Source organism: Microtus ochrogaster, chromosome 17, assembly GCF_000317375.1.
Source record: "Microtus ochrogaster isolate Prairie Vole_2 chromosome 17, MicOch1.0, whole genome shotgun sequence".
NCBI lineage: Eukaryota > Metazoa > Chordata > Mammalia > Rodentia > Cricetidae > Microtus > Microtus ochrogaster.
In genome coordinates this window covers 16,660,802-16,672,471 of record NC_022019.1, presented here as the reverse complement: position 1 = coordinate 16,672,471, position 11,670 = coordinate 16,660,802, and the positions used below count along the sequence as shown (strand labels likewise).

Sequence of the window (11,670 nt, the reverse complement as noted above, 5' to 3'; positions counted from 1 at the left end):
GCCGCCCGGCCCGCAGCTCGGGGCCTTTCCCGCCTCCCGGACCGGGGGCCTCCGCCATCCCCTCCCACCCGGCCCCACGCCTCACGCGAGGCGCTGGAAGGGCAGAGTGGTCGGCTGGCGCGCACAGCCGCGGCCCGAGGCCTCCGCGCAGCCCTTGCCCCCCCACCTCCACCAAGCCGGGAAGGAGAGGACCCCTCGCTGACTGTCCTGAGGGGCTCCCCAGGTCACACCGCCAGCCCTCCGTGATCAACAAAAAGAGAACCTCACCTCGCGAACCCCTCTCTCCCTACTCTTTTCTGTCTCCTTCCTCCTCACGCCCCCGAAACCGAGAGACCCCCCCCCCTGCCCCGTCCGGCCCACTACCCCAACCCCGAAGCGTCCCTCCACTCCCACTTCCCATTGGCACTGCCGGGAGGCCCTAGCACCCGTTCTCCAAAATGGGAGCTGAGGCCTTGGCCCGCCTCCCCTCGCGTCCCCCTTGCTACAGCCTAGGAGTTGAGCGCCCACACCTCCCGTGAAACACGGGGTGGAGGGGGGTGTGTCTGAAACCAGAGCTGCAGGGTTGGGTGCAGACCGCTCTCGGGAGGGTCTTGATTCTGCTCCAGAACTGACTGGGGGTGCTTTGGGGCCAGGCCACTTTTTCCTCATAGATACAGCCAGACCCGGGGGAAAAAAAATAAAAAAGGATAGCCCACATCTAACCCAGTAGTAGCTGGAGCAAGTGCAAGCTGTTTCTTGCAAACTAGGTAAAGGTTTTGCTGTCTGGGGTGTCTGATGCAAATCCATGGTCAGGAACCTTTGGATTTGCTCTGTAACAAGCCCCACAGGTTTGGAGTTATGGGACGTTAAGATTAGAGAACAGAGTCAGCTTTATTTTGCACACTGTGTGGCATCGTTCCCCACTTTCAAAGACTAATCTTCCTCTGAGTATGTTCAAAGAAAGTGGGATGGTGGGACTTTCTAGTCGTTTCTTTCACAGAGAAGAAACTGATTAAAGACTCGCTTCGCAGGCATAAGATTGGGCGGAACTTATCAGGATAGAATTATATCTCAAAACTTAACCACAAATGGAAGACCACAAGATTCGTGTTCTGCAGCAGTGTGGTGGCCTAATTCAGAAGGAGCAGTAAAACATGACAGAGTGGTACTAATGATAGTGTAGAAGCTACGGTACTAGTTGTTACTGGTGTAAAAAGACATGAAGATGGTCACATGGTTTGTTTTTTTGTTGTTTTTTTTTTTTTTACATTTTGGCATCTTAGAAAAGTAGGTAGGTCAGAATTAACTCTTACACTTAAAGGAAGAGTGCCAAAGCACAGAAGTGATGTGAGACTTTCTTAAAGTAACCCCAGGTGAGCTGGGTAGTGGTGGTGCACGCCTTTATGAATCCCAGCACTCACGAGGTAGGGGCAGGTGGATCTTGCGATTTCGAGGCCACCTGGTCTACAGAGCAAGTTCCAGGACAGCCAGGGCTACACAGAGAAATCCTGCCTTGTGGGGGAGACGGAGAAGTAAACCCAAGTGAACCAAAGTTTTTTGATTTTTTTTGAGTCCAGTCTCTTTGCTAAAAGGGGAAAATGTGCAATGAATATTCCAGAACTTTCTGGTTGTGCTAGGGATCAAATCCAGGACTTTGAGAATTGATCTCCTGAATGTTGCTTTAGGGGGTACAGAAGTCATTACTTTTAAGACTGTATACACACAGAGAGACACACAGAGGGCTCCCAGCACCCAGCAGGTGGCTTGCAGCTCTCCAGAACTCCACATCCAGGGGATCAGACACCTTTTTCTGACCTCTGCAGGCATCAGTCACACACGTAGAATACATACATACATGCAAGCATTCATACATGTAAGCTTTTTTAAAAATTTTTTTAAACAGGAGTACATCTGTGGGTTCTGTCTCTAAAAGAAGTATCTCTTCATGTCCAATCCAATATTTTTTTAAGCAATACTGTTGACATTATGCATTAGAATATCAGGAAGCATCAAAGCCATCTTTCTAAGAGCCTTTTGCCACAGGAAGGTCTCATTTTTAGTGGGCTCTTTTCCTCCCACCCACCCAAAAATAAATAGAATAAGGAAAGGATTAATCAACTTCTCTAAACAAAGGAAAAATTCTTAGGTATTTTGTTTTTATTCTTTATTTAAGACTAATGTGTAACTGAATTAATTTGGAGTCCTGAGACATGCTGGGTTTTGGAGTTTTTTAAGGCAACCAAGCTAAGTGTTAGCATTGAATATTTAGATCCTTTATGGTGGTATTTTAATATAAAACCTTGCCATAAAAAGCATGCTTTCTTCCCCAGCTTGGTTAGGAGCTAGTCTGCAGAACACTGAAGGGGGTACCTGTTAACACTGTTACAAACACAGCTGATGGTTGGAAGCTGCCTGTGTAGAACTAGGTAGTTGAGGATCTATACTTTTCTGAAACCACCAGGGTGAACAGTTTTTTTTTTTTTAATGCCAAGTAAGTGTTTTGATTATCAGATCTTCTCAGACTTAAGACGTTATTTTTCTAAAGTAGGTTCTATTTTGGTGGTGGAGATAGAACCCTACTGACCTCAAACTTCCTATGTTATATGTTTGCCAGTATTGGCCTTGAACTTCTGATCCTCCTTCCTCCAGTTCCCAAGTGCTGGGATTATAGGTGTTTGCTACCACACCCAACTCAGGTTGTGTTTTATTGAGAATTTTAAGTGCCATGAAACTTTAGTCATGGAAAAATTATAATACTTGGTTTGTCTGTGAGCCCTGTTATTGTCATAGTCAAGGGTCTTTACAAGAATGGTCTTAATGTATGTTTTTCTTACTTGAAAAGTGTGATCTAACTTTGAATAGTGCAATTATAGAGCAATACGGGGGGGGTTACTAAAACTAAACAGTCATGGTAGGTAGGCAGACAGACTAAAACTCTTGTATTAGCGATCACAATAGATAGGCAGAGAGAGAGAGAAATGTTATATAAAGCTGAGTGAATGTGATGGTGATTCAGTATCTTCTGGCTAGTGAATGCAAAGGAGATAAAGGTAAGTCAGAGAACAGTGGTATTGCAAAGATTAAGGAGGGCCAGGCAGAGGTGGTATTCTCAATTAATCCCAAACGAAGGCAGGCAGATCTCTGAGTTCAAGACCAGCCTGGTCTACAGAGTTAGTTTCAGGACAGCCAGAAAAAAAAAAAAGAAAAGAAAAGATTGAGGATCTTGCTAAAAAGAAATTGAGAAGAAAAGGAAGGAATCCAGTATAATTAATTGAGTATATGTACATATGTTAGACATATAAATTTAATAAAAGAATCATTCCAGAGTTTTGTTGACAGGTTATTTATTGAGCTCTGCTTTATAACTATAACAGGAAAAACTTTGCAAAGTAGTCATGTTTTTTTTTAGATTTCAGGTGCAGTAATTAAATATTGACTGCCAGTGTAACTCTAGGGAGTTATGAAGAATCATTACAGCTGGCAGGTTAAAATTTAACAAAGTCCAAAAATTTAGCCTGATTATATAGCAAAAGGGATTGTTGTTTCAGGTTTTTGAAATGTGTAAGGAAATGATAGGCACAGTTAGTCCATTTTGAGAGAACTTTACATAAAAATAAACAATGACTTTAGTAACTTTTTTTTTTTTTTTTTTTTTTTTTTGGTTTTTCAAGACAGAGTTTCTCTGTATAGCCATGGCTGTCCTGAACTCACTTTGTAGACTAGGCTGATCTTTTTTAACTCGCAGAGCTCCACCTGCCTCTGCCTCCTAAGTGCTGGGATTACAGGCCTGACTTTAGTAACTTTTTCAACTAAACAAATTGCCAGAATTCTAGTCGGTTGGTGGTGGCTCAAGCCTTTAATCCCAGTACTCGGGAGGCAGAGGCAAGCGGATTTCAGTGAGTTTAAGGCCAGTTTGGTCTACAAGAGCTAGTTCTAGAACAGGCTCCAAGCTACCTAGAAACCCTATCTCGAAAAACAAACAAACAAAAAAAATTGCCAAAATTCTTACTGTCTACTGTGCAAAAGATGCAGAATGAGAAAGACCCCAGAGTCTAAAGCTGAGGTACTGGATTCTCATGTTCTCTTTGCCCAGAATCAGAAGCAAACTTCAGCCACACAGATATAGACAGAGGGAATGCATTATTTCCATTCATAGCTCCCCAAATCCCTCTCAGATGTGGATTTACAAAATAATGTTTGATTTATTTTATTTTTGTCATGGGATCTGTGTTTTTCTGGCTGGCTTTGAACTCCCAGGTTCAAGTGCTTCTCATTCAGTTTCCTAAATGGCAGGAACTACAGAAATATGCTACTCTGCCAGGGAAATATGTCCATCTTAAAATCATCTATTTATACTTACTTGGTAATTCTCACATCTGTAGCTTTCCTCTTGTAAGAAAAGCCTTGAGAACAATTAAGGAATGTGTATATGCATGTGGTACCATTCAAACACTTAAGCAGTAAAACAGAAAGTATATGACTAGGGTAAAAAAAATCTCTAATTTAGAGTGAGGTAATAGAGGCATCAAAAAGATCTGTGTCTATATTTTACAGGAAATAGCTTCCATAGTTAGCAGCTGGGTTTTCTGTCCTGGTTGGATTTTGAAAGTAATTCTGTACCATTAACCTTCAAGAAGCTAGTATCTCCCTCTAGGTACAGCTGCTTTGCTCCTGTCAATATGTGTACAGAAGATAGTATTTTTATTTTCTATTTTTTTTCTTATTTTAAAGCCAGACATTTGTTATCTCACAGATTTTTCTCGGGGTCAGGGACCTGGGAGTGGCTTATCTCAAATGGTCCTGGTTCAGGATCTAGTTTACAGTCTGTGCAGTCAGCTGGGGCTGCAGTTTCAAAACTTGATGGAAAATGGAAAATCTGCTTTCAAATGCACCTTCTTTGATAGGCTCAGTTCCTTGCAGGCTGTTGGTTGGAGTGAGGGCTTTGGTTCCTAAGCAGCTGCTTCAATTCACCACCAGCCTCACCCAGTACACCCTCTTTACGGGTTTTCCTTTTTTTTTTTTTTTTTTGGTTTTTCGAGACAGGGTTTCTCTGTGGTTTTGGAGCCTGTCCTGGAACTAGCTCTTGTAGACCAGGCTGGTCTCGAACTCACAGAGATCCGCCTGCCTCTGCCTCCCAAGTGCTGGGATTAAAGGCGTGCGCCACCACCGCCCAGCTGGGTTTTCCTTTTTAAACACTCTACTGACTTCCAGTCAGTATAAGTGACTTGTCTCTCTCTCTTTCTTTCTTTGGTCTTTCAAGACGGGGTTTCTCTCTGTAACAGCTCTGACTGTCCTGGAATTTGATTTGTAAACCAAGCAGGCATTTTACTCACAGAGATCCACCTGCCTCTGCCTCCCAAATGCTGGGATTAGAGGAAAGTGCCATCACCCCCTTTAATCCCTTTCTTTTCTAATTTACTGAAATATGATCTACCTAAGACAGGTTTAGAAATTTTCATTTTTCAACTTGATGAAGTTTTATCAAGTGAATATTTCTTTGAATGTAGCTCCCAAATTAATGTTGTCAGTACTCAGAAGCCCTCATGATGCCTCTGCTCATACTGTCACCCGGCCACCATCCCCAGGATAGCTCCTGTCCTGTCATTTAGTTTTTAAACATACTTTCACAGCTCAGGCTGAGTAACTTGAGAATTTCAACTTGGAAGCCAGGTTTTAAAAAACAACAACAACAAAAAAGGCAATAGTTAACAGCATATAGGGTATTTTTACTCAATTTTTGAGAACACAATGGAAGCTATGTCAGTAGTGAGAGAAAGAGGAAAGTGTACCTATGTTGAAATAAGAGCGGCTGGGCTGCGTCCCCAGCACCCGGCCGCCCACATGGCTAGTTTATGCCCCGAAATAATTACACGGAAACTGTATTCTTTTAAACACTGCTTGGCCCATTACATCTAGCCTTTTCTCGGCTAACTCTCACACCTGGACTAGCCCATTTCTAATATCCATGTAGCTCACAAGCTGGCTTACCAGGAATGATCTTAACCTGCATCTGCCTGGAGTGGGAGAACCATGGCGACTCACTGACTCAGCTTCTTTCTCCCAGCATCCTGTTCTGTTTTCTCCGCCTACCTAAGGGTTGGCCTATGAAATGGGCCTAGGCAGTTTCTTTATTAATAAGAAATCACTCCCACATCATACCTACACAAAATTTTGCCCATGATTTTACATCATTCAGGAGACTTAGAACTATAGTTTAAGGTTGTGATCTTTTTAGGCATAAATGTTCACAATATTAGGTTTACAAATTATTTAACAAATGTTTCTTTTGACCTCTGTGACCTAATGCAAGGTCATAATATGTTCCTGGATGTTTACACCAAAATGAATTCTTAGATAATAAGTTATGTCCTTATGGCTCTAACAATACTAGAGGTTAAAACAACCAAGGGCCTTGCGTATGCCAGGCAAGTGATCTGCTGTTCATCTATATTCTCAGCATTTTTATTTTAAAAAAAACTTTTTAAAGTTATATCTATGTAGTTAGTTGTGTGCACATGAATGCAGATGCCCACAGAGGCATTGGATTCCCCTGGAGCTATAGTTACATGGCTGGCATGTGTACTGGGATCCAAACTCAGATCCTCTGCAAGAGCCATATACATTTTTAACCCATTAACAATCTCTCCAGCCACTACTTTTTAAACTTTGAGGCACAGCCGGGCAGTGGTGGCGCAAACCTGTAATCCCAAAGCCGGGTGGTGATGGTGCACGCCTTTAATCCCAACACTCGGGAGGCAGAGGCAGGCTGATCTCTGAGTTCGAGGCCAGCGTGGTCTATAAGAGCTAGCTCCAGGGCAGGCTCCAAAGCTACAGAGAAACCCTGCCCCAAAAGACCAAACAAATAAATAAAAATTTGAGGCAGGTTTTCAATAAGTTGTTCAGGGTAACCTTAAACTCTGAGTCTTCTTGCCTCAGCCTCCCAAGTAGTTAAAATACAGGCATGTGCAACCAAGCAAGACTATGAGTTACATTCTTGAATGATTTGTAGTGACTACCATAAGCCATCTCCTGCGTTGTGTTGTTGTGGGGACTCAGGAAAGGATGCACAGATGTGGACTCTATCTTCAGAGCTTTCCATGTGGTTGGAGAGATAACAGAAGCCTGGGTTCTAGAGTTAAGTCTCTGTAATAAGAGGCCATGCCTTTGTTCACATGTTCACATAAACGGGATTATTATTTACCTTTTCTCACGTTATAATACTTCTGGAAATGTAGTTGTCTCTTTATAGCTTCTTAAAAAACTGGAAGTTCTTAATAGAATGAGGATAGTATGAGGGAGCTGACTTAGGGTTTCTATTGCTGCAACAAAACACCATGGCCAAAAAGCAAGCTAGAGAGGAAAGGCTTTATTTGGCTTACACTTTCATATCTCTGTTTATCAGAGAAAATCAGGGCAAGAACTCAAACAGAAGAACCTGGAGAGGCCACAGAGAGGTGTTGCTTACTGACTTGCTCAGCCTGCTTTTTTATAAAACCCAGGACCACCAGCCCAGGGATGGCACCACCCACAACAGGCTGTACACTTCCACATCAATCACTAAGAAAACGCCCTCCAGGCTTACCTATAGCCTCTTGGAGCCATTTTCTTAGTTGAGGTTCTGTCCTCTCAGATGACTTTAACTTGTGTCAAGTCGACAAAACTATCCAGGACAGGCATGTACAGTCATAAGGAAGGAAAAGAAATTGTTAACCACAAACACTAGACCCTTAGTTATTCTGATACCTGCATCCTTGGCTCTTGACCACTTCACCCACTTGTTCTCTTATGCCCACAAAAGCATACTCTTACTGCCACAAAATGAAAAGAATAGACTTGAGAGAAAATCGAATTAGAAACTACACATTAACACTCATTGGACTTTTAGGTGCTTGCTGTTTTACAGTGTTCTCATTTAAGGTTCAGAGCCATTCTGTAAGATAGGTATTGTAGAGATGTTAGTAATGGAATTTTCCAAGAAACAGGTTGACTAAATAAAGAATTGCTATCCCTAGAAGAAACTTTTGGAAGATTTAGATATGAGTGTGGTGGTTGTAACTACCAGACTTAATGGGGTTGGGAAAAGGAAGATAATATCATTTGGCCCTTCACAGAAGTTTGCAGACTTCTAATATATCTTCTTTGAAAAAATGTCACACCTCACATCCATTGCCTGAATTTTGGGACAGGTGAATACTAACCCAGCATGTTCTAACCAAAGCCTAGATTGGCAGGAACCAGACTCAGAAATTACTTGATACATTTTTGTTTGCTTTGCCATTCTGGGATTTCTACTGCACTGTCCAATGATAATGACTGGCAACAAGTCACTGATTCAGTTAAATTAAAAATTAAGTTCTTTAGTCATATTATGTGAGTAATGGTCCATGATGTTAAATATTTATGTTATAATGGACTTTTTCTGATATGTCTGGTAGACATAGTGTATCTTCCTCAATCATTCCATCTTATTTTTCAGACAAAGTCTCACTGAATCTGGAGCTCACCAATTTTAGCAATACTAGCTGGCCAGAAAGCCCCAGGAATCCTCCTGTGTTTGCCTTCCCCACGCTGGGATTATATATACCTCCCACAGCACCTGGCTTTTATGTGGGTGATGGGGATCCAAATTCAGGTCCTCATTCTTGCATGACAGCATTTTGTCAACTGAACCACCTCCCTAGCCCTATCATAGACATTTCTTTTGAACAGTGTTGATCTAGAATAAGTACGATTTTGAACCAAAAAGGTAACACACAGAAATTAAACATGGGTTATAAAGTTGTGTTCTGACATGCCAATAAAAATAAACTAAATTATCTTTTCAGATAGGTGTGATAGAGGTAGACATTGGGTGACTTATTTAAGATTACTTCCAGCCAGGCGATGGTGGTGCACACCTTTAATCCTAGTACTTGAGAGGCAGAGACAGGTCGATCTATGAGTTCGAAGAACAGACCAAGTTCCAGGACAGTTTGGAAACCCTGTCTCCAAAAAAAAAAAAAACAAAAAAAAAAAAAAAAAAGATTACATCCTACCCTACATTCTGTTCTCTTGGCCAAATGATGACAAAAAGCAGTGTACATATAAACAAAATGTAATAGCTTGAAAAAAGTCAACTTAATGTTTTGTCCAGAGCAAAAGCAAACTTAGGTGATGCTCTTTATATAGGTGAAAATAAATGTATGTCACAAACATAGGGGTATCTTAGAGGCTTCTAGAAAGGTACATGTTAAAAGAGCTTCTGCCACTTCTGATTGCAAACATAATTTGTCACATTGTTAGCTGGCTTCTAAGTAATGGACTGCCATTGTTTATGACAGTAATACTATATTGGTGATTTGGTAAGGTGAAAAACTGGTAGCTAAATAAAGTCATTAGTAAACATTCATTAGTCAAGTTTTTAAAATCATATTCATCAAGATTGCAAGGCTTACGAGGATATAAATGTGAATAAGATATAGCTCAAAGACCCAAAAACTAGACATGTATGACACTAATGGTTATGACGTGATATCAGAAATATGACATGTACACATAGAACATGAGACACAAGTGTCAGTTTTCCTTCACAGAGCCAAGAGAGGCTTCTTCTAAAATGGTGGATGGTCAAGCTAGCTCTAATAATGCCTGGCATTCTCCACGTTGATAAATACATACCCGCAGAGAAAAGACCATCTGCAGTTATGTTCCTCAGTCATTCCAGGAAAATTAAGAGAAGGTGAAAAGTCAGGCAGATGGTAGGAGACCAGAACATGAAGAAGCCTGGTGGCAGAATAACTACTCTAGCAAACATGGAGAAAACTGATTGAGTATTGATGAAGAAGTGAAGCAATAGTATATGCTTCAAAGAGACCTTGAAGGGTCTAGTACCTGTGGGGGTAGAAAATAGAGGCTAAATCAGGTAGGAATCATTTCACAAGCATACATGTATTGCATGTTTGTGTATGCGTGTGTGTATGTTGCAGGTATTTGTACTCCAGTGGTCAATGTCAGGTAGCCGCCTCACCTTCATTCCCTTATTTTGTTTTTTTTTTGTTTTTTTTTTTTATTTTTCGAGACAGGGTTTCTCCGTAGCTTTTTGATTCCTGTCCTGGAACTAGCTCTTGTAGACCAGGCTGGTCTCGAACTCACAGAGATCCGCCTGCCTCTGCCTCCCAAGTGCTGGGATTAAAGGCGTGCGCCATCACCACCCGGCCATGCCTTTGTTTTTTAAAACACTCTCTGAACCAGTTAATAGTGTTATGAATGTGGAAAGAAAGCAAGCTTCCACATTTCTGGGCTGAGTGGAAAATGAAGTAAAATACTGAAGCAAGGAATAAGATGAGTCTTAAGAGTGGAGTTTGAAGCCGGGCGGTGGTGGTGCACTCCTCTAATCCCAGCACTCTGAGAGGCAGAGGTAGGTGGATCTCTGTGAGTTTGAGGCCAGCCTGGTCTACAAGAGCTAGATCCAGGACAGGTAGGGCTACACAGAGAAACCCTGTCTCGAAAAACCAAACAAAGAGTGGAGTTTGAGGTGCTTACATACTTTTGAGCACAAAGAAATTCAGTTGACATTATGTTTCTCCATTATCACATTGGGTTAGAATCAATATTTTCTCTATGTGTGTTTTGTTTTCCTTTGCTTTTGAGACAGGCTTTCACTATGTAGTGAGCCCAGTCCACCTGCAAACTCATGGTGCTGCCTCGGCCTTCTAGTTTCTGTAATTTCAACCTGTGTTCATCTTAGAACCCACATTTTCATAGAAAAGGGCATTTTAGTTATCTTAGGTGTCATATATGTTAAGTGTTGAGGGTCACATCGTATAACTGTTGTATTTCCTTTGTTTTCTTTGGGGGGGTTGTTTTTATTTGGTTGGTTGGTTGGTTGGTTGGTTGGTTGGTTGGTTGGTTGGTTGGTTGGTTGGTTGGTTGGTTTTTCAAGACAGGGTTTTTTTCTTGTAGCCCTGGCTGTCCTGGAACTTGCTTCATTCACTGAGATCTACCCGCCTCCTGCCTCTGCCTCCCAAGTGCTGTGATTAAAGGCGTGTGCCACCACAGCCTGGCTTGTTTTGTATTTTAAGACAGTGTTTCTCTTTATAGCTCTGGCTGTCCTGAAACTCAGTAGATCAGGCTAGCTTTGAACTCAGAAATCCACCTGCTTCCCAAGTGATGGGATTACATCCATGCGTCACTGCACCCGACCTAGCTAATTGCTGACAGTGAATGAATTTGAGTGAAGGATGGTTTATTTTGCAACAATAGTGTCTTAGGGTGGTCAATGCTGTGTTGAAACACCTTGACCAACACAGCATGAAGAGGAAAGGGTTTATTTATCTTACACTCCATATCACTGCTTATTGTTGAAGGAAGTCAGGACATGACCTGGAGGTCAGAGGACATGGAGGGGTGCTTGCTTCACCAGCCCACAGTGGGCTGGGCCCTCCCCATTAATCATTAATTAAGTAAATGCTGTACAGGTTTGATCTTATGGAGGCATTTTCTCAACTGGGGCTCCCACCTCATGACTCTAGCTTATGTCAGTTGACATAAACTAGCCAGCACAACTGACTCCGTGTCAATCTGACAAAACACTTCGCTATTAAGCCATAGCCTTTCCTTTCTTGTTCGTTTCCAAGATCACACATTAATATAAATATTACAATATAAAACTTCTTATTTTATTATTTTATTTATTTATTTATTTATTTTGGT

At 41.7% G+C, this 11,670-nt stretch overlaps 1 protein-coding gene across 1 annotated transcript in view; it reads left to right on the top strand.

Annotated features, from left to right (window-relative positions):
• Positions 1–11,670, top strand: part of Xpo7 (exportin 7) — an 87,015-nt gene that overhangs the window by 653 nt on the left and 74,692 nt on the right. The gene's annotated exons all lie outside the window — the stretch shown is intronic.